The sequence below is a fragment of the Sceloporus occidentalis genome, unplaced genomic scaffold (assembly GCF_023333645.1).
Source record: "Sceloporus occidentalis isolate IW3139 unplaced genomic scaffold, rSceOcc1.0.p SCAF_21, whole genome shotgun sequence".
Taxonomy (NCBI): Eukaryota; Metazoa; Chordata; class Lepidosauria; order Squamata; family Phrynosomatidae; genus Sceloporus; species Sceloporus occidentalis.
The window spans coordinates 4,880,032-4,903,106 of record NW_028317001.1 but is presented as its reverse complement, the minus strand read 5'-3'; the positions used below and the strand labels follow the sequence as shown (position 1 = coordinate 4,903,106).

The 23,075-nt window shown below is 44.7% G+C and overlaps 1 protein-coding gene across 1 annotated transcript in view; it reads left to right on the top strand.

The window, feature by feature from the left end:
* Positions 1–23,075, top strand: part of LOC149301467 (Fanconi anemia group J protein homolog) — a 173,638-nt gene that overhangs the window by 88,770 nt on the left and 61,793 nt on the right. The gene's annotated exons all lie outside the window — the stretch shown is intronic.

Genomic DNA, 23,075 nt, shown 5'->3' with positions numbered 1-23,075 from the left:
GAACATAGAATCATGCTGGAGGACTTACAAATGCCTAGAGAGGTGTTTTCTCTAGGAATGTCTAGGTCCTCCAGCACAACGCTATGGTCAACTTCTGGCAGAGTTGCGCTGGAGGACCTCGAGCTTCCTAAAGAGAATGTATTAATCAAAACGGCAAATAATCAAATGCGCAGATGTTGAGAGCCAACTGAAGTTGGGTGATAGCACAGGCAAGCTTAGGTTGGGAAGCTGGTTACATGGCCAACCTTACCATTGGGCAAAGTGAAGCCATAGGTCTTCAAGTCATATGTTGATTTATGGCAAGGTATATTCAGAGGTGGTTAGGGCTTTCTTTTCAGGGTGTGTGGGCAGCCTGTTCATTTAAACTGGAGGGGACATCAAGCAGCCACCTAGACCGTGGGGACATAGGTGCCTAAAGGTGCTGGGTAAGTTAACAACCAGACACAGATCTATAGTTTTTTGTGGGTTTGGGGAGCTATGTGGCCATGTTCTAGCAGAGTTTATTCCTGATGTTTCGCCAGCATCTGTGGATGGCATCTTCAGGGAAATCTTCAGAAAAACAGATCTACCCACCTGATGAGGTATATCTTGTGAGAAAAGGTTTATTCTCTAGTAAGACCAGAGGTTTGGAAAACTAGTTTTTGCTTTGTCTGTTTACTACAGCTCCTTGAATCCCCAGGTGCATCTACAACGTGGAAATAATGCGGTTTGGCACCACTTTACCTCCTATGGCTCCATCCTACAGAATCCTGGGATTTGTATTTTTGTGAATCACCCGCGCTGTTTGGCAGAGATGGCTAAAGACCTTGTAAAAGTACAACTCCAGGATTCCTTAAGATGTAGCTACAGCACTTAGAGGTATCAAACTGCATTACTTTTATAGTGTAGATGCGCACACACACACCAGTTAGCATGGCCAGTAGCCATGAAGGCTGAAGAGATTCTGGGAAATGTTATCCCACAATACAGCCTCTAGATGCTCTCAACCTTTTGTCCTCCAGATGATTTGGACTTCAACTCCCAGAAGCCCCAGTCAGTATTCTGGGATTTGACATCCAAAATTGCTGGAGGACCAAAGGTTGAGACCATCTGCTCTAGATGGAATCTGGCCCAGCTGAGCCTGAAAAGCTTGCAGCTGTGCTTTGGGTAGAGCTCTGCAGAGTTTGGCTTCAGAGCCTTCCATTTTAAGACAATGTTTGTTCCAATTTTGGGAAGATTTGTAACATCCAACTTTGGGCATCCTATACATCACTGCATAAAAACTGGACCTCTCTTTTTGTTGGACTGCTTTCGCACCTTGTGTTCCACAATGAGCCTGGGCTTTGGAGCTGCCACCGAAATGTGAGTCTGCTACTGAGCATTTCTAAATGGTAGCTCCTCTGGTTGTTGCGTTTTCCAAAGCATTGCAGTCTCTGACTTTACTGCTAGGTATTGTTTTCATTCATTTAAGGATACTTCCAGACTCTGCAAACATTTCAACAAATGTAGTGGGAGCGTGCAGTACATTTTAATATATATATTTCTCTATATGTTGTATATTATATATGCTGTATTTCTGATCCAGTTTTAGTAGAGCTGCGTCAAAAGCTCTCTATTTGGGAGCATTTGCTTTGCAAGCCAAATATTTGATGCCACTAAGCATAGGTCTCTCTCTCTCCCCACCAAACATTTGCTGTTGCTTGCCTTGGGTTCCCTTCTCTGTTCTAGCTTCTTGGTGCCATTTCCCCCTTTCTTTGCGTCATGCTCCTCATCTTTATATAACCCACACTGTTGTTGAATACAGTTGGCTTGCAAACACCTGGAGCAGCAAGAAATGGGAGCCTGGAGTGATTGATACAAAAACTGTAAGTCATTGCTACCATTAGTGTTTAACCTAGTGGCCAAATGGAATAAAGGCAAGGGAAGGTAACCGCACAAGCAAGACTTACTATAAAGGTAAGGCGGAATAGGATTGTAGTCAGGCTCCATACGACAAATAATCATTTCCCCCAAATAAGAGATGTCCTAAAGATTAATGCCGGTACTGCATTCGGTTCTAGGTGCCTCATTTGAAGAAGAATACAGAGAAGTTGGATCAGGTTCAGAGAAGGACAAGAAAGATGGTAAGAGGTATAAAGAAACAAACATGAGGAAAGGTTGAGGAGGTTGGACATGTTTGGTGGGACCCCTTTCACTGGAGGCCTTCAAAAAGAGGCTAGACATTTCCCTGCTGGAGATGCTCTAGCTCAGTGGTCCTCTGTTTGGACTTCAGCTCCCAGAAGCCCCTGCCAGCTTGGCCAACTGTCAGGAATCATGGGAGCTGAAGTCCAAATCATGTGGAGCATCTAAGGTGGGATCCATAACCTAGCTGGATTTCCTGCATTGAGCCGGGAGCTTGACACAATGGCCTGTGGGGCCCTTTCCAACTCTGATTTTATGGTCCTTTTAAGGAATGTTCCCCTATTTTGATGCTTTTTTAAAGGCTTTCTGGGAGCTGAAGTCCAAACGGAGGACCACTGAGCTAGAGCATCCCCAGCAGGGAAATGTCTAGCCTCTTTTTGAAGGCCTCCAGTGAAAGGGGTCCCACCAAACATCTCCAACCTCCTCAACCTTTCCTCATATGTTTGTTTCTCTATACCTCTTACCATCTTTCTTGTCCTTCTCTGAACCTGATCCCACTTCTCTGTATTCTTCTTCAAATGAGGCACCTAGAACCGAATGCAGTACCGGCATTAATCTTTAGGACACCTCTTATTTGGGGGAAATGGTTATTTGCCGTATGGAGCCTGACTACAATCCTATTCCGCCTTACCTTTGTAGTAAGTCTTGTTGAACTCAATATGACTTCTCTTTCTGCCAAGCCATGGAGAGATCGCATTGTAAGTGATCTCTCGGGTTCGAACTTGCTTTCCATTTCCATTCTTTTCTGCTTTGACAGGGTTCAGCGCCCAGCGACCCTTTGGGTTTCAAGTGTACGTTATTTTGTAGTTATCATAATTTTATAAGCGCAGTAATTTTAATAAAATGCAGTTTTATGACGTTTAGCCTGGCCTGAAATAAAATTGAATTTTTAAAAGATCTTTTTAAGAGGGGACCGGAAAGAGACAACCTGTTTAACCATCTCTCCCATAATGGGAGATTTGAGCTGTTGGGGAACCAAAAATTACAGCAAAAATGTGTGTCTTCGAGGTTTTTTTTTAGTTTTTTAGCCTTCATTCATGAAATCTGACCTTCTGCAGTAAAACTGCATTTAGACAGACGTCTGCAATAGTATGCAGTAAAAGCAGCTCACTTTTGGCATCGGGGATCCCTTTAATTCTAGGGTATTGTATGTTTACGAGGGGGGAAAAGATACAGGAAAAGGCTAAAAGAATTTCAGACATTGTTGACATACGAAATTGACTTCAGGCCTTTCCTTGCTGGCTTGAAAGTGTGTTGGGGTTTTGAAAATATCCATTTCCTTTACTGCTCTTAGCAATTTGGTTTGCAGTCTAATGGGAAGTCAGAAGATGTGGGAGAGGAGGCTAAGAAAAGTCTGGGAGACCTTGACCACCAAAGAGATTTTGCTGCCTGAAGTTGGTGACCCCGGCACTTTTAAAACCTTGCAGCACCATTTAGGCACCTAAAAGTGACGTTTGGTGGTAAAATCTGGGGAGTAACTACAGGGAAAGGGGCAAAACGATGGTATGAACCCCCAACAAGTTCAGTCCAGTTCATCTTTATTACGGTCATAGACTAGCACAGGTAAAAAAGGAGGTTGCAAAATAACAGGAGATAAAAACACGGGTTAAAAACAGAGTTTAAAGTATCCTTTTAGGATCCAGACTAGCAAGACAAGATTGGTACTAGTTTTGCCCTTTCCTGTAGGAAGATCTTACAATGCCTCTGCAATATAAATGTGGAGAGATCTTGTAGCACCTTTGAGACTCACTGAAATAAAGACGTTGGCAGCATGAGCTTTCCTAGACTTCAGTCTACTTCCTCAGATGCATTTAGACTAAGGAAGTAGACTGAAGTCTACAAAAGCTCATGCTGCAAACGTCTTTATTTCAGTGAATCTCAAGGGTGCTACAAGATCTCAATACATACTGATTCTTCACACTAACACAGCTACTATATCTTTGAATTCTGAAATGCAAAGTTTGGGAAAGCTGTTCTTTGAAATGCAAGGCACAGAAGCCCCCCAGCCAAGAAGACAGTTGCCACGTTGCTTGGAGCATCCAGGGAGTTTTAGTCTAAGAAAGTAACTCTTCTTAGCTTTGCTTTAATTTTAGAAGACTGCAGGCTTTCAAGATTCTCTGGTCTTGCAAAGACTATGGCCTAACCATTTCAGTTGTTATGGTTGTGTGGCTTCGAGTCATTTCTCACTTATGGCAACCCTAAGGCAAGCCTATCACAGGGTTTTCTCAGCAAGATTTGCTCAGAGGTGTTCTGTTCCTATGTTCTCCTGAGGCTGAGAGAGTGTGGGCTTCCATGGTTGACCTGTGATTCGAACCCTGTGGTCTCCCAGAATCCTAATCCAACAAACCAGTTCTGGGTGGGTATGCACCCTGGCACATTTATTTGGATGGCTGATGGTATTTCTGAGCAAGATGTGCCATCATGTCTCAGTCTTCTCTTCTACCCATTGAGTTATCTATCTGTGGTGGGACGCCGAAGGCTTTCATGGCCGGCATACATAGTTTTTTGTGGGTTTTTCGGGCTATGTGGCCATGTTCTAGAAACGTCAAGACTAAACCCTTCTAGAACATGGCCACATTGCCTGAAAAACCCACAAAAAACTATCTACGGCGGCTTCTTCCAAGGGCATTGCAAATGATGCTGCCTTTCTCTTAGCTGATATTTCAGCTACTGAAATTGCACAGAGATGGACGGTTGCTGTTCTTTCGCGCACGGAAGACGTTTTGAGTATCAAAGTGAAATGTGCGCTCGAAATTCAATTCTGGGTGGGTGTGATAACAAAATACACCTCCGCCGATGGAAATTTGGAGAAACCCTGTCCTACTTTGTAAGATACCCCTTAGCCATTTTAAGAAAAAGTCACGAAAACGTCCAAAGACTTGGCGCCATCCGTATTCTTGTTTCTCGAGATCTGCTGCCGATTATCCAATAACGCTTCCCCTATGTTTGGCTCGCCGCGTTTATTTTTACAACAAATATATTTTTTCACTCTGTCTAAAATTGATTTAGACCCTCAGCTGTCAGGACAGGCGGTCTCCCCCCCCCCCCCCCCCTTTGTTTAAAAAATATAACAGGATATTGTTTTGTTCGTCGTGGTGCCACATTTGGCAAACTTTTAGCTTAATGCGCCTTTTGGGAATACCAGTCTGACCTCAATCTGAGTAAAGCCTTAACAGTCGGCGCGAGGGATGCTCGCGGGAGGTGGCGGCGCTTGCGTTTCTCCCCCTGCCGACTGTATATTTGTTATCGCATGTTAATCAGATTCATCGTTCTGTTTAATAAAGATTTCATCTGCCACGCGAATGCATAATCGGCTGCGTCTGAGCGACTGACCTTTGTCTTGAGCAGATTACAAAAACTGTATTAAGCATTGTCGGGCCCGACCCCAAAAAAAAATGACCACCTTATTAATTTGTCCTTTATGTGTTTTCCAGCAGATTGGGCCTCATTATTATGCAAACCTATTACACCGGACAAAGACCCCAGAAGTAGCTCATTAATGTTTCTTTCCCTTGGTTTGTAACAGATTTTGGATTGGGGAGTGCGGAGCGCATAATTGCTAATTATCTGGGTTGAAATGGCATCATATTTGTCCCTTTTCCTCCTTTTTGTTGTTCCCAGTTGTACGTTAGGAGAAGCCACGGAGCTGGAATAGGGCCGGAGCGAGTCCGAGAAACAAATATTGACACTGGCGTGCGTCTTCACCTTCCATTTTCGAGCCTCCGGTTACGCGAAGCGTAATTAGGACAGATCGGGATTATTGTGCGGCCGAGAGGCTTGCACACCGCTTCCCCTTTTTAAAAGGAGCTGCGAACGAGTTGTCAAGATAATTAATGGAAATAGCCATCAACAAGTAAACACATGCGGAGGTAAAGTGTTGCCTTCGAGGAAGAAATCAAATCCCACCCTCGGCTCGACGTGGGCTTCTTCCCCAGCCTTTGCGGCCTTCATTATGCGCAACTGGGCTTTCGTTGTTTTACACCCTGTTTATTCCCATAATGGGTTTTAAATAAAGTTATTTTTGTTATTATTTTAACCAGCTGTCTTCCCCCCCCTCCAAAAAAAGCCAGCCCCGGCGGTATAATTCCCCGTGAAATATGTACACGCCAAGAAAATTAAATGTACGGATTTGGCAATCATCTGCGGTTTGACAACTTTGCCCCTAAGTGCGTAATTGGTTTAAGCTGGGTAGTGCTTCATACTTATCCTGGAGCGCATCTTTCTGTAATCTGTCTGCCAGCGTAGCTGATAAGACTTGGCCGCGACCGAAGTTTTTGCAGCGCCAGAAATGAAATCCTGATCCGCTAAGGTTTTTTCCCCCCCTCTTTGGGTTTAGCCTGATAATCGGGTTTAGGAAATTGTGTGAGTAGACAAACCGAGGAGGAAACAAACTTATTTTAGTTGGTAAAGATGTGATGGAAAGCATTCGATTGGATTAGGCTTTCTATCTGTGCAACTCACATTTCCAACTCTCCTCTGTTGTCTTTCGCATTTGGGAGATACCCATTACTCTGGTTGCTAGCCTGAAATTAAATTTTATCTTCAGTTTAGATAGAGCATTCCAGCGCAAACGGAATATGGTTATGTGCTGTCAAGTTGACTTTGACTTTTGTTGATCCTGGGAATAAGAGACCTTCGTGAGCCCCAGTTAGCAGCAACCCTTCTCAGATCTTGAAAACCCAGGGCCATGGTTTGGGGTTTTTTGGGCTATATGACCATGTTCTAGAAGAGTTTATTCTCTGAAGGTTCCAGCCACAGATGCTGGCGAAACGTCAGGAATAAACGCTTCTAGAACACAGCTCAGAAAACCCACAAAAAACGATGGACGCTGGCTATGAAAGCCTCCGATTTCACAACAGGGCCATGGCTTCCTTCATTGAATCAAACCTATGTATAATGCAGTCTTCCTTTTTTCCTCCTGCCTTACACTTTCCCCAGCATTATCATCTTTCCCAGTAAATCATCTCATGAAACATCCAAAGTACGACAGTTTCAGTGTAAAGATACCGCTGTGTTATCTGTAGAATCAGTATGTAGAGAGAGAGAGAGAGAGAGATCTCTCAAAGGTGCTACAAGAACAGTCTTAGGCCTGTTACAGACTGCCAAAATAAAGCTGCTTTGGGTCTCTTTGGAGGTATGCTATTTAAATGATGCATGGGTCCTAAGAGTCTGGAGGTCTCACCAAAGCCACACTCCATTCCTAAGCACCGGAGGGCAGCTTTGGTGCAGCTTCCGGATTCTTAGGATGCATGCATCATTTAAACAGCATACTCCAAAGAGACCTGAAGCAGCTTTATTTTGGCAATCTGTAACAGGCTTTAGTTTAGTTATCTTGGCTACCAATGAAAGTTTGGGCTTGATTTCTTCTTGGACCCATTTATTTGTCTTTTGTGCGCTTCGTAGGATCTGAAGATCTCTCTCCAGCATCACATTTCAAAGGAGTTGGTTCTCTTCCTGTCCGCTTTCTTCGCTGCCCGGCTTTCACAACCGTTCCTAGAAACCAAAGAAATTGATGGTTTGGATGATTCCGAATTTGGTTTTTGGTGATATATCTTTGTATTTGAGGCTCTTAAATGAGCTTTCCCCCTGTATCCTATGGAAAATGAAATGCAATGACTGTCTGTCTTTGTATCTATGGGACACAGAGACAGTCATTACATTTCATTTTGAGGAATACTGTGCTGCTTTGTAAAGACCAGGGGAGTGGGAATGAAAAGTCTTTCAGGATGCGGGAAACATCACATGTAGATCTACGCACAAAACCCATAAAAAGGAACGAAGCCATGAACGTTGTGTTTTTCCCCAGTCTTTCTGGATGGGATCAGATGCGAGTTGTGCCAATGCAAGTTGCCACAGGTGGGTCAATGTGCTTGCTTTGGGGCTTTGGGCTTCCCATTGGGGGAACTGAATGCTAACCAAGAGGCCTTTGATCTGATCTCCTTGTGTTCATACTTTTCCAGCAAAACAAGGCAACGGCTCCCTTGCTTAGTCCCCTCCTGTTCCCGAGCGGAGACAGCTGCCAATCCTGCTTCCGTGTCATACGTGAACCGCATTGTGAGCCGCTTAAGCATGGCCCCTTCAGCGACCGCGAGCTGTCACCCGGTTTATTTATTTACTTTAAGGATTTGGATACAGCCCTTCAAAATAGATATTTCCAGACCAGTTGACAAAAGAGCAAGAACAATAAAATCATAAAGCATCAGCGTCAAAACATCCATTAAAAAAGCGGCTGCAGAAATGGTAAGGCGGCAGCTCAGAGTAGCATTGAAAGCATCGTTCTCCAGAGTTCAGGTAAACTGGGAGATTTGCATCATTTTTTAAAAAGTCTACTACGCCTGGAATCAAAAAAGGCATTGTAAAGCCGAAGTATTTTGTGGGTCCATAGTATTTTGTGGGTTTTTCGGGCTCTAGAAGAGTTTATTCCTGATGTTTCGCCAACAGCTGTGGCTGGCATCTTGAGAGAGAGAAGGTGCCGGCCACAGCTGCTGGCAAAACATCAGGAATAAACTCCAGATGGGTGAACAACATGAGTAAACCGCCCGCCAAGCACTCCATAACCTTGCATTACTCCCAAATGCCTCCATTTTCCCCGTGAAGCATCTCTTAGAATGGCAACAAGAAATACAGTGAGCCCTTGGTACCTTCCAGGGTTGGGTTCCAGGATATCAAAATCCATGGATGTTCAAGTCCCATGATAAAGAATGGTGTAACAAAATGGTGCCCCTGGTATAAAGTGGCAAAATAAAGGTTTGCAATTGGGAATTTATATATTTTTGGAATATGTTCAAGCTGTGGATGGTTGAATCCATGGATGAAGAATCTGTAGGTACGGAGGGCCAACAATAATGGGACCTAGCAAAATGTACAGACATATAAAAATAGAAATATGAAAAGCTGAAAGGGGGAAATTAAGGGAAGGAGATTTAAAGCATCCCACTGAGGGCTGAGATGCTCGGTAGCCATGTATTTTGGGATATAAAGAGGGCATGACTGGCAAGTTGAACGTTTTGTTTCAGGTCCATTTGAAAGCTAATATATTGGTGCGTTGATAGATTGTCTCGGCGAGTCGATCAGGAACATCTTGTTCAGCTACAAAAAGTGCCTCTGCTTAGTAGGACAGCAGGCCTTTCGAGGTTCATTATTTATAATACAGAAATTACATTAGCAAGCACCATTAAAAACGAAAAAGCCATTCCTTCCCATAGGAGAGACGATGGAGAATACCTCTTCTGGAGTGATGTGAGATGTGTACCATCTCCTACAGTGTGAGTTTGTCTCTTTGCAGTGATGGTTTTTCTCCCACGCAGATCATTTCAGATCAATTAGTTGACGGATGCAATGGATCCGTTTTGGTTTCTTTGCTCATGGGACAGCCTTGGTAAAATGCAGACTAATTCCTTTAACTTTGGCATGTCGCCTTTTGTCCTTCTGCGGCTAAAATGCTTCGTTCTGTGTCGCATCCCATTTTGCACAACTCTCACTCCCACAACTATATACTTGAGACCTGAATATTGCACTCATGCGTTGCATCAGGATACACCCACGCTATAGAAATAGCCCAGTTTGGCACCACTTTAACTGCCATGGCTCCATCCTACAGAATCATGGGATTTGTAGTTTGAAGAGGCACCGGCACACTCTGGCAGTGAAGGCATAAAGACCTTGCAAAACTATAGATTCCCAGCCACTTAAAGTGGTGTTAAACTGCATTATTTCTACAGCGTAGATGCCCCTCTTAGTTGGACTCATCCGACTGTGTTTTAAATACCCATTTTTCTGAACCTTTTGAACAGGTTCCTCTCCAAAGAACACCTACAGAAGTCAAAATTGTAGGACCCAGGAGCGTTCGAGTCCAATGTATGGTTTTCGTAGCCGTTCGTTCTCCTTGCGTATTCCTTGCCGCCTCACAAGGAGAAAATGTGTCCAGCATTACAACCGCAAACGTCTACAAAGGTATATCTTTATTAAAAATGTTTTATTGGTGAAATCTTTTGCGGCAGCTGGCCGGCTGCAGACCTTCCACCGCCTTTATTTCCAATTAAGCCTTTTGATTTACAGTTTGGCTTATGGAGCGTGCTTGGATGGGGAGGGGGAAGAATAAGCTTGGGGTGCGTGTGTGGGTTTGGGTTGTTGTTGTTTTCTTAACACATTGTGCGGTTCCGCCGAATCGTTTTGTTTCTCCCTGCAATTAAAGTCATCTTTTTGGTGCAACGGTGAATAGCTTGAACGAGGAGAAATGGATGGAGCCCATGGTGGCTCTTTCCTTTTTTAAAATCAAGATCGGTTTTAAAGGGTTTGGGAGCAGATGCCGAGATTAGAAATGCAACAGTCTCTAATTGCTCTGTATTCTAATGAGCTGCCATTGTTTCTGGCCAGCGTTTTGTACCGATTGTGATGCACACAGCTGCCCCTGACCGCTCCGTTGCTGTGATAACAAACACCTCTTTGTTGCCAGGATGGGAAATAGCTGTGGGTGTGATTTCAACACAATGACTGTCACAATGGAGTGGGCGCTGGAAGGGCAGTCCTGGTGAGAATTTATTATTTCCAGCATTTATAGACTCTTCGGGGACAGAGTTCTGTGTTGTTGTTGTGGGTTTCCCTGCCCCAGATGGTGCTACAGTATTGCAGATAACAGAACCAGTGTGGCATAGTGGTTTAAGCACTGGACTAAAACATTAGGAGACCAGGGTTTGAATGCCAACTCGGCCATATAAACCTACTCGGTGACTTTGGGTAACTTGCACCCTCTCAGCCTCAGAGGGTGGCAACGGCAAACACCCTCTGAACAAATCTTGCCAAGAAAACCCCATGATAGGTTTGCCTTAGGGTCTCCATAAGTCGGAAACCAACTCGAAAGCACACAACACACAGACACATATTGCAGATAATGTCTACAGAATTGCAGGCATTAAATGTTGCTGATTGAAGGGGTACTAGTTTCCCGTTTGGATGGGCCCTAAGGCTTGCGGAAAGGCCTGCGCAAATCAAAAGTCCTCCCCAAGCTATTCTGGTGAGATGGCGCCATTGCTAAGGCACAATTCCTGAGAAAGTGCTCTCTCTCGCATAGCCACCCACAACTGCATCTCACTGGTTTTGTGTATACATAACCCTCTGGAGAAGATAATTTCAAAATTAGTTAGGTGCAAATCTTTTGCAATAAAAACCAGAACCCTGAACTGGGTCAAGAAATGCCTTTGCAGCTGCTGGAGACGGCAAACCATTAACTCGCATTGTATAATTCCAGATAGCAATCTTGTCATTTTTCCGAGTTGAAGTTTCTAAATTCTTAACATTTATGCCACTTCTTATTCCAAAGGATTCTTCCTAGAGAAGCTTGCGCCATATTCCAGTGCCTTAGTTGCAAGTACACTCATCCCTCCATATTTGCAGCTTTGATATTTGCAGATTTGATTATTCACGGGTTCGATTAATATGTTCTCTCTAGGAATATCTAGGTCCTCCTCCAGTGCAACTCTATGGTCAACTTTAACTAAAAGTTGCACTGGAAGACCTAGATATTCCCGGAGAGAATACTCTGCTAGGCCTTTCTAGCTCCTCCATTGCAGTTCTTTGGTCAGTGTCTGTCGGACATTGACCACAGAGTTGCCCTGGAGGACCTAGAGATTCCTAGAGAGAGTACTCTATTAGGCCTTTGTAGCTCCTCCATTGCAGTTCTTTGGTCAGTGTCTGTCGGACGTTGACCACAGAGTTGCCCTGGAGGACCTAGAGATTCCTAGAGAGAGTACTCTACTAGGCCTTTGTAGCTCCTCCATTGCAGTTCTTTGGTCAGTGTCTGTCGGACGTTGACCACAGAGTTGCCCTGGAGGACCTAGAGATTCCTAGAGAGGTGTCCTCTCAGATAAAAACATGGTGTTTTTGTTATTTATGGTTTTTCCATATTCACGGGGGTCTTGTGCCTCTAACCCTAGCGAATATGGAGGGACAAGTGTACTGCAAAACCTCTTTAACTCATTACAGCTGCCTGGTGTTTACGGTGGATTTTAGGGGCATTTGCGGTTATGGCTCTGATGCCACAATCATAAATATCAGTATGAAACAGTTATGAGGTCTTTAATTCTAGCCAACGGCATTCTAACTGCCTAAGAGGATGCCAGCCATTGCAAGATGTATAAAGTTTTGCATGGTATGGAGAGGGTGAACAGAGAGAAGCTTTGCTCCTTCTCTCCTAATAGTAGGACCCAGTGGGATCACCTGCAGAGGGATGAAGCTTAGGAAATTCAGGACAGATAAAAGGAAACGCTACAACGCAAGACACATAGTTAAACTTTGGAAGTCACTGTCACAAGGTGCAGTCGTAGCCTTGGATTGCTTTGAAAGGGGCTTGGATAAAATTAGGGAGGACATGGTTATTGATCATGATGGATATTTATTTCCTCCGGTACCAGAGGCAACCATTCGCATGGTAACCTAAGTAAGAAGGGTGTTGTTGCATTCATGTCCTGATTGTGGAACTGGTTGGTCGCATTGAGAGCACAATGCGGACCTAGATAAGCTTTTGTCCGATCCAACGTGGTTCTTAATTGTAATAAGACGCAAATCATATTTGCAGCAAATATTCCTTTGCGTTGCTTTTGAACAACTTTGCACACATGGCCCAAGGTAAACAGAGATTGTGTGTTTCTGCTGTAGCTTCCCAAAGCATTTATCTCACACTTCCAGAACCGGGAGGGAACATTGCCAAACAAAACCTATATATTAAATTGCTTTTTCAGTCAGATGTGCTTTCTATGACAGAAATTCTATCCTAGAGGAGAACATTTGGAAATGGTTAGACAAATGATATGGATCCCAGGACTCTTTCGTCGGCATAAAATGGAAGGTTCCATGAAGATCCTTTCCTTTTTAAGAGGGGGAAAAAAAAGAACTGGGTACGTGATCCAACCAAAGTGGAATGTGGTTTAGTCTGGAAAATACAGAACTTGAACGAGGAATACACATGCTAGGATGTCTTTTAAAACAAATTACCCAATATGGTCGACATATTTTTAGGAAAGGTGCTGCCTCAAGTGACAAAATACATCTGTTTGTCATAGCATGTGAGTTTTCTTTACCTATGTACCTGGCATTTAGTGTCCTTTGGTGTGTGTTTGGTCACTGGAAGGTGAAAGCGGATTTACTTTGCATATACGATTGCAAAGTAATATGACGTCTTATACAATGTTCATTTTAATTACATGAAACTGTGTGCATGCAGACCATGCTTGGGATATTGTAATGTAAAGGTACAATTTAATTTTGGTAGTTGTGTATGTCGCATACTGCTGTTATATCTGGGAATTACGATTTACGAGTAACACTAGTACAACAAACCTTATTAAGGATTCTCTATGGTGTTGTATTAGAGAAGCTCAATGTGGATGGGTGATACCATGACTTACTACACAACAAGTAACACTAGTACAACGAACCTTATTAAGGATTCTCTATGGTGTTGTATTGGAGAAGCTCAATGTGGAGGGGTGGCACCATGAGTTACAACACCAGGTGATGCCAATCCTAGTGATGCCATGGCTATTCCTTGGTAGGTTACTCATAGACTATTGTCTCTTCTCTAGCCGTTGTAAGTGGATGAAGTTTGGGCTAAAACCCAGAGGGGATTCGCCACTAGTCGCCACTGCGCATCAGCACCATTTATCAAATGAGGAACATCATCATTCAGTGCCTCAACAACCACGGCTATATAACAGATGAAAAATATTTCATCTGTGTGCGTTTGCGTATTCCTCTCCGAACATGGCGGCCTTCTGCTGCTTCTTAAGAACGACGTAACCCCAAAGCTATTGCCTTGCTTGAATTTATTTTAACAATTGGGTGCTGACGAAAAGCCCTGGCTTCGGATCACAGCGAGGACCCGCCGAGCAAACGCCGGGAAATATGGTAGCTCATAAAACACCCGTGTCAAGTCGACTCTATGATCGTGACGGAGGGCTCTTGGGGGTTTGAGGTAGAGCTTTATGGCCGCTTAAAGGAGCCCTCCGGGGGTAACCAAAGTGGCCCGGATTAGCCTTGTTCCATTGTGTATCATTGCGCCTTACCGGAATTGGACACAGGAGTTTGGAATTGTACATTTCGGGCCTAATTTTTCCTTTGTCAGATACAAAGGAGGGGGATAAAGCGCGTGCGTTGATATTAATTTGCTGTTAACTAAAGTGGCGCAACGTCAGGGAACGACAGCTAATCTATCAAACCCCTGCTCCGGCCCATTTCTTGTTGTTTTAATGCGTTACAAGGACAAAATGTGTGTTTTCGGGTATGTTTTATATTTGTACCAGGTAATGGAAAGTACAATGTATTAAGTGCATGTACCCTAGAGGGAGGAAAAAATGGAAAGGGAAATAACTGAGCAGCATAAATCTTAGTCTCTGTTTCACCCTTCTTTGCCTTCTGTTTCACATCTCTTGCGTTAGGTCGGCTTGGTTGTTAATGCTGTGGCTGTCACACCAGGACATGTCGCTCCTACTCAAATAGTGGAAACGTTCAAAGCTCACAGGACGGTCCCTTTATACATGAGGATATACAGTAGGTATTCCTTCCTTGCTACCTGTGTTCAAAGCAGCTTTCGAAAGTCCCCAAGGCAAAATGAGGGCATTGCCCCCCTCCAAGTATTCTGCTCCCCGCAATGAACTTTTCCTTCAGTCCCCAAATTTCTAGCACTGCAGTAACTTAAAATTTCAGCTGAACATTGAAGATACAGTTTAGGCATCCTGAGCCAAGGAACAAGCAAAGTGACCAAGGGACTGCGAAGTTTGCGATGTGAATGATCTTCATTGTCCCACTCTCTGCAATGCTAGAAATTTGGGGGCTGCCGAGAAATGTCATTGCGGAGGAGGCAGAGCTCTCATTTGGAGGTGAAAGGCCCTGGTTTTGACCCTGTACCTCCGTTGATGTAGGGATTCCTGCTGGGACTTTCCCTCTCGCTTCCTCTGAAGAGTAGCCTCCCTACACGCCATTAAAAATGGCTTGTGAATCTCTCACATTGCAATATCTTTGCAAGGCAGTTTAGTACCCTTCAGCCCCTGGCCAACTCCCATCTAGAGGAAGGACTATGACTCTTGGTCTTCTCCGATGGGGCCAGAATATAAAAGCCACTGCTAGTCACAACTGAATGGTCCGCTTGGCAGAGGGGGGGCATGCAAGCTCTCTGCGGCTGCCTCCTCTTTGGGAAGCAGAAGGGGGCAAGTTGATTTTCCCTTTGCCATGATCTTTCTGGGATGGATGAGGCTACTGTCTCTTCACCCCAAAATTCAGCTGTGTTCCTGCTCTTCTTCGGTAACATTATGCACTCATGCCTTAGTGTGGTGATCATCTTTTTCCCCAATTCTGCTCATTGCAGAAGCAGGTGGCTAGAAGCAAGAAAGCAAATAATGTCTGTTTGTTGGTCTCTTTCTCTCATCTTCCTTCCCTGCTACCTATCTGCCTCATCGACCTACTTATCTGTTGTCTACCAGTTCTCTCTCTCTCTCTCTCTCTCTCTCTCTCTCTCTCTCTCCCTGTCCATTTGTCTGTCTGTCCATCCGTCTGCCCATCCATCATCTGTCTCTATCTATCCATCCATCTATCCATCAGTTTCCATTTTGTGTCATTATGCCTTACAATATCAGTCCATCATCTATCTGTCATCTATCTATCATCTAACTACCATCTATCTCCATCCTCCCATCCTTCTATCCATTAGCTATCTAACTATCCACCCGTCTGTTCGTTCATCTATCCATTTGCTCGTCCGTCTGTCCATCCGTCTGCTTGCCTACCTGTCTATCCATCATATCTATCTATCTATCCATCCCTCTATCTGTCCATCCCTCCCTCTATCTATCTGTCCGTCCATCATCTATCTGTCTTTCTGTCTGTCCATCCATCCATCCATCCGCCCATCCGTCAGTCATCTATCTATCTATCTATCTATCTATCTATCTATCTATCTATCATCTAATGTATTATGCATTTCTAACCCATCCTATATCAGCAGTTTGCAGGGCAGGTACAATCTATAAAATCGCTTTAAGGGCATCTCAGGGCGGGGTGCAATCGATAAAATCATTTTAAAGCCCTCTCAGACAATTCAAACACTTGAAAACAATGTAAAGCACTTTGATGAAACACTTGGAAACCATTTGACCTGTTCAACAGAACAAAACAAAGCTATGGCCTTGCACATCTCCTTCTGATGGACTGCTCCCAGGGGGAGGACCCAGAAGAGCCAACTTAATGGTTGGTCAGGTATACATCACCAGAGGGACAGCGGGGCAGGGGAGGACACAGGCTTTGAATGCAGGAGAGCCCACGTTCAGTATCCCGTATTCCCTTTTTTAAGACAAGGAAAGATTCCTGCCCCAGATCTGGAAACCTGCCTATCTGGGTGATTGGTGGATGGAGGAATAGTCTGGCATGTTCTCCATAGGAATACAAGAAGATGAAATATAGTGAGTCAGGCTGTTGGGCACCCTGGGATTCTGACAGTTTGTGCATGCAGAATAAACACAGCAAAATACACCAGTTTGTGCAATAAAAATGTGAGCCTAGTAGAATTCTAGATCAGGAGTGAGCACCTGCTAAGTATCTTGGCTTCCTTTTCACACCTAAATTTTGGTGGGTTCTTTCCATCCCTTTTTTTCAGAAGGGATCTTTTGCAGGGTTGTTGTTTTTCTAACGGTGGGCAATTTTGACCAACTACAACCTCCAAGCCCTCCAGCTCCCACATCTGGATTAGGGTTAGACGTCGCGGCTTCCAGAAATGGAGCATTGGTGATAGGTTTTATGTATATGATGGGGGATATCTGTGGAGTAATAAATCCAGTTTGCCGCATTTGTGTGCGTTTACGTCCCGCCGTGTCTCCCGAAAGGAACCAAATGATCAGATGTTTTAGCTTAGAAGCTTTCCATCATGACTTGGTGGCGATGTGATTTCTTGCACAGTAAGTTTAATCACGCCCCCCCCTCTCACTTTTCTTCCCTGATAACTATCTAGATTTACAATATGGTTTATCCATTCCCTCGTCGGACGCTAATTTTGAAAGATTTCACTGCTTTCCGAACAGGGCACTTTGCCTGAGTCGACGCTGCGTAAACATAATGGAGGTTGCGTTTGCAAGCATCTGGTGTCCCTCTTGGTTAATTGTTTTTGCGCAGACATATCCCATAAAGGGCTGTCTTGTGCAATGACTGAAAGGAAAGGATCCTGCCCCTCTTTTTCCATTCTGCTTTTTGATTCCCCAGGATCAAGGTTACCTGAAGCGATCCGAGTTAAAACAGGGGCTGTGCGTTGTGCTAAAAGGCTTTTAGGAAATATTTAAATGGATTGCTTTTCTGGGGGATAAAAATGAACTGCTTTTTTACACGATATTAAAAAAACAACCCCAAAACCTAATCCAATAAATATTAATGGAGTCAGAGGTTCATGGAGTCCTTTTCCTCAGCCCAGGTGTTTATTTAGCTAAATCCGATGAGCGGAAGGGTTTCATCTCGGATAGGTCCGATGCAATGTGTTTTCCATCAGGAAGAAGAGAACTATGTTTTGTTCTAAGTGATTGCCTCTGTGTGTGCCTTCAGGTCACATTTTGGTTAATGGTTACTCCATGAATTTCATAGGGTTTTCTTAGGCAAGGAGTCTGCAGAGGTGGTTTGCCAGTTCCTTCCTCTGAAATGCAGCCTAGAGTACCTGGCATTCCTTGACGGTCCCCCATCCAAGTGAGTCCACCATTGCTTGGTGGTCCCCCATCCAAGTGAGTCCGCCATTGCTTGGTGGTCCCCCATCCAAGTGAGTCCACCATTGCTTGGTGGTCCCCCATCTAAGTGAGTCTGCCATTGCTTGGTGGTCCCCCATCCAAGTGAGTCCACCATTGCTTGGTGGTCCCCCATCCAAGTGAGTTCACCATTGCTTGGTTGTCCCCCATCCAAGTGAGTCCGCCATTGCTTGGTGGTCCCCCATCCAAGTGAGTCCGCCATTCCTTGGTGGTCCCCCATCCAAGTGAGTCCGCCATTGCTTGGTAGTCCCTCATCCAAGTAAGTCCCCCATTCCTTGGTGGTCCCCCATCCAAGTGAGTCCCCCATTCCTTGGTGGTCCCCCATCCAAGTGAGTCCGCCATTCCTTGGTGGTCCCCCATCGAAGTAAGTGCCCCATTCCTTGGTGGTCCCCCATCCAAGTGAGTCCTCCATTCCTTGGTGGTCCCCCATCCAAGTGAGTCCCCCATTCCTTGGTGGTCCCCCATCCAAGTGAGTCCGCCATTCCTTGGTGGTCCCCCATCCAAGTAAGTGCCCCATTCCTTGGTGGTCCCCCATCCAAGTGAGTCCTCCATTCCTTGGTGGTCCGCCATCCAAGTGAATCCTCCATTCCTTGGTGGTCCCCCATCCAAGTAAGTGCCCCATTCCTTGGTGGTCCCCCATCCAAGTAAGTGCACCTTTTCTTGGTGGTCCCCCATTCCTTGGTGGTCCTCCATCCAAGTAAGTGCCCCATTCCTTGGTGGTCCCCCATCCAAGTGAGTCCTCCATTCCTTGGTGGTCTGCCATCCAAGTGAGTCCCCCATTCCTTGGTGGTCCCCCATTCAAGTAAGTTCCTTCCTTGGTGAGTCCTCACCAAGGTTGAGAACCACTGGTGTAGTGGATTACATGCTGGACTAGGAACGCACTGGGTGGCCTTGGGGAAACCACAGATTCTCAGCCTCAGAAGGACACAATGGCAAGCCTACTCTGAATAAATCATACCGGGAAAAGCCCGTGATAAAGTTGCCATAAGTCAGGCTAGACTTGACGGCACGATAACGGCCAGGTAGGCAACCCCTTGTGTCATAACCCTGTCGTGTTTATGGCACGTATCTGGCTGTAACAGTCCTTTTTGCGTGTGTGTTCTCCCTCCTTTCCCTCTGCCCGCCTCACGTTTAGCTTGTCGTTGGAGAAAACCCATTCCTTGGCACATGCATTTAACCTCAACTTTAAACACTCTCTTCGCAACATTTTAACGCTGATTGTACCTTGGGGCTTTCACCCAGCAGGCTTCAGGTGGATTAGTAATCGCACATGCAAAGTGAACTGACAGTAAAACTTTCACTTGGCGTTTGGCTGGGCCCCGTGTAAACGCCGTCCTGATGAAGTGTGACTAAATCCCCAGTTAGAAACGTCGACTCCTTTGGCTTGTTTTGGGGAGGGCCGTTATGAGATGGAATAGAGTAAGATCGTTTCCGCTCGCCAAGGGATCGTATATGCCCTTATAGATATGCCTCCTTGTAATTCAAGCTATGGAGGTCTGTTATAAAACGGTGCAGGACGTTATCACTGTACAGCAATTTAAGGATCGTGTGCCCGCAAAAATCTGAATGTAATTCTTCTCACTTTCTAACGGTGACCTTCCATTTGGGAATTTTTATTCCTCAATTCCCTCTGGTATTTCTTATTATGAATCTCGCCCTCTAAATCTCATATTTCTTGGGAATTTAGGATTTTTGGCCGCCTTTTAAATCTAATCTTTTCCCTTTTACATATTAAGAAATAGTTGGTATAGATCTGTGGTCCCCAAATGGTGCCCTTTAAGAGATTTTGGACTCCAGCTTCCAGAAGCCTCAGCCATGTTGACCAATAGTCTGGAATTCAGCAATCTCCTGAAAAAGAAACCAATCTAGTGGCCTCTCTGGTTTTGGACAACAGCCAGCATGGCTCGATGTGAAGGAGAATGGGAGCTGTAGTCCAAAAGCATCTGGAGGACACTGAGGCCTGTTCCAGACTGCCAAAATAAAGCTGCTTCAGGTCTCTTTGGAGGTATGCTGTTTAAATAATGCATGCATCCTAAGAATCCAGAAGCTGCACCAAAGCTGCCCTCCGGTGCTTAGGAATGGAGTGTGGCTTTGGCGCGACCTCCGGACTCTTAGGACCCATGCGTCATTTAAATAGCATATCTCCAAAGAGACACGAAGCAGGTTTATTTTGGCAGTCTGTAACAGGCCTGAGTTGGGGAAGGCTTCTTTTTAGCTGCTTTGAGTATCCACTCAGCTGTGTCCCTTCAGCCCCCAAAAACCCTTTACAGACTCTTCTTAGAAGTACTTTACATAACTCTTTCCACTAGTTTGCTGGCATGTACTTCCGTTCCATATGGCTGCAAGGGTTTTGGCCTGGGGAGCCTAGTATTGATAAAAGGATTTTCTGGCTAGTTTATTTCTCACATATCCCCTTTAATATCCATCTTGGACGGAGGAGGTTTATGGGGAAGGGGGGGGAAATAAATCCATCAGGACGGGACAATAAAATAATAACTATACTTTGGACTGTAAAAAATGTGTTAGCATACCAAAGTTGTCTGTTCCCGGGTTTTATTTTATTTCTTTATTCTACCGCGTATTCCCATTAACCGGGTTTTATGTGCAGTAGTCCGACATGAGTTGGGTATTAATGCACCTCCTGTGCTTTCGAGAATGCCGTTTTAATGCACTGATTCGGCATAGTGAAGCTTTCCTCTAAAACCTTCACTTTTTGGAACGAACTCTTATTTTTGGCAAACGGCATTTCGTTTTATTTTCCTTCCTCCTGACTAATTTGAACTTCTCAGATACAGACGGAGCATGTTTGTGAGTCACTAAAACAGACTGGGGTGGTGCCGGTGCGATGGGAAACAATTGTTTCCCGTTGCAGAAATAATCCTTTTGCCCTTATGCTCCCTGCCCTTTTATTTATTTATCACTGAATACGTCCCTGAGGAATGGAGTGAAATGTTCCATTTTTGGTTTTATTTGTAGGCTTGCTTTGGATATTTATAGTCCGGCCTTTCTATGCTGAGCCAGCCCTATTTTGGAACAGAGCAAGGCAACCACCCCAGGTAACTGTACCATTTGGCAAAATGAAGCAGTCCTCTCAGGAACAGCATTTCACATCCTTCAGGCTCTTCATCCTAAGTCCTGTTCTCCTCTTGCATATGCCACATGAGACAGTTTTGCACCTCCGAAATACAGTTGGCCTTCCACATTTGCGGTGTTGAGCTTTGAGGATCTGACTATTCGCGGATTTGATTAACATGTTCTCTCTGGTACTCTCTAGGTCCTCCAGCATGACTTTGCTGTCAACTTCTGGCAAACGTCACGCTGGAGGATCTAGAGATTCCTAGAAAAAAAAATTTCTCTAGGCATTTGTAAGTCCTCCTGAACAACCTCTGGTAGATCTTGACCATAGCCTTGCCCTGAACAATGTAGAGATTCCTAGAGAGAACATTTCTCTAGGCATTTATAGTTCCTCTGGCACAATTTCATGGTCAGCCTCTGGCAGATATTGGCCATAGCCCTGCGCTGAAGGATCTAGATATTCCTAGAGTGAGCATTTCTCTAGGCATTTGTAGGTCCTTCAGCACAATTTCGTGATCAACGTCTGGCAGATCTTGACCATAGCATTGCCCTGAAGGATCTAGAGATTCCTAGAGTGAACCTTTCTCTAGGCATTTGTAGGTCCTCCAGCACAATTTCATGGTCACCCACTGGCAGATCTTGACCATAGCATTGTCCTGGAGAGAACATTTCTCTAGGCATTTGTAGGTCCTTCAGCACAATTTCATGATCAGCGTCTGGCAGATCTTGACCATAGCATTGTCCTGGAGAGAACATTTCTCTAGGCATTTGTAGGTCCTTCAGCACAATTTCATGATCAGCGTCTGGCAGATCTTGACCATAGCATTGTCCTGGAGATAACATTTCTCTAGGCATTTGTAGGTCCTCCGGCACAATTTCATGATCAATGTCTGGCAGATCTTGACCATAGCATTGTCCTGGAGAGAACATTTCTATAGGCATTTGTAGGTCCTTCAGCACAATTTCATGATCAACGTCTGGCAGATCTTGAGCATAGCATTGTCCTGGAGAGAACATTTCTCTAGGCATTTGTAGGTCCTCCGGCACAATTTCATGATCAACGTCTGGCAGATCTTGACCATAGCATTGTCCTGGAGAGAACATTTCTCTAGGCATTTGTAGGTCCTTCAGCACAATTTCATGATCAGCGTCTGGCAGATCTTGACCATAGCATTGTCCTGGAGAGAACATTTCTCTAGGCATTTGTAGGTCCTCCGGCACAATTTCATGATCAATGTCTGGCAAATCTTGACCATAGCATTGTCCTGGAGAGAACATTTCTATAGGCATTTGTAGGTCCATCAGCACAATTTCATGATCAGCGTCTGGCAGATCTTGACCATAGCATTGTCCTGGAGAGAACATTTCTATAGGCATTTGTAGGTCCTCCGGCACAATTTCATGATCAATGTCTGGCAGATCTTGACCATAGCATTGTCCTGGAGAGAACATTTCTATAGGCATTTGTAGGCCCTCCAGCACAATTTCATGATCAACGTCTGGCAGATCTTGACCATAGCATTGTCCTGGAGAGAACATTTCTATAGGCATTTGTAGGTCCTTCAGCACAATTTCATGATCAACGTCTGGCAGATCTTGAGCATAGCATTGTCCTGGAGAGAACATTTCTCTAGGCATTTGTAGGTCCTCCGGCACAATTTCATGATCAACGTCTGGCAGATCTTGACCATAGCATTGTCCTGGAGAGAACATTTCTCTAGGCATTTGTAGGTCCTCCGGCACAATTTCATGATCAACATCTGGCAGATCTTGAGCATAGCATTGTCCTGGAGAGAACATTTCTCTAGGCATTTGTAGGTCCTCCGGCACAATTTCATGATCAACATCTGGCAGATCTTGACCATAGCATTGTCCTGGAGAGAACATTTCTCTAGGCATTTGTAGGTCCTTCAGCACAATTTCATGATCAACGTCTGGCAGATCTTGACCATAGCATTGTCCTGGAGAGAACATTTCTCTAGGCATTTGTAGGTCCTTCAGCACAATTTCATGATCAACGTCTGGCAGATCTTGACCATAGCATTGTCCTGGAGAGAACATTTCTCTAGGCAT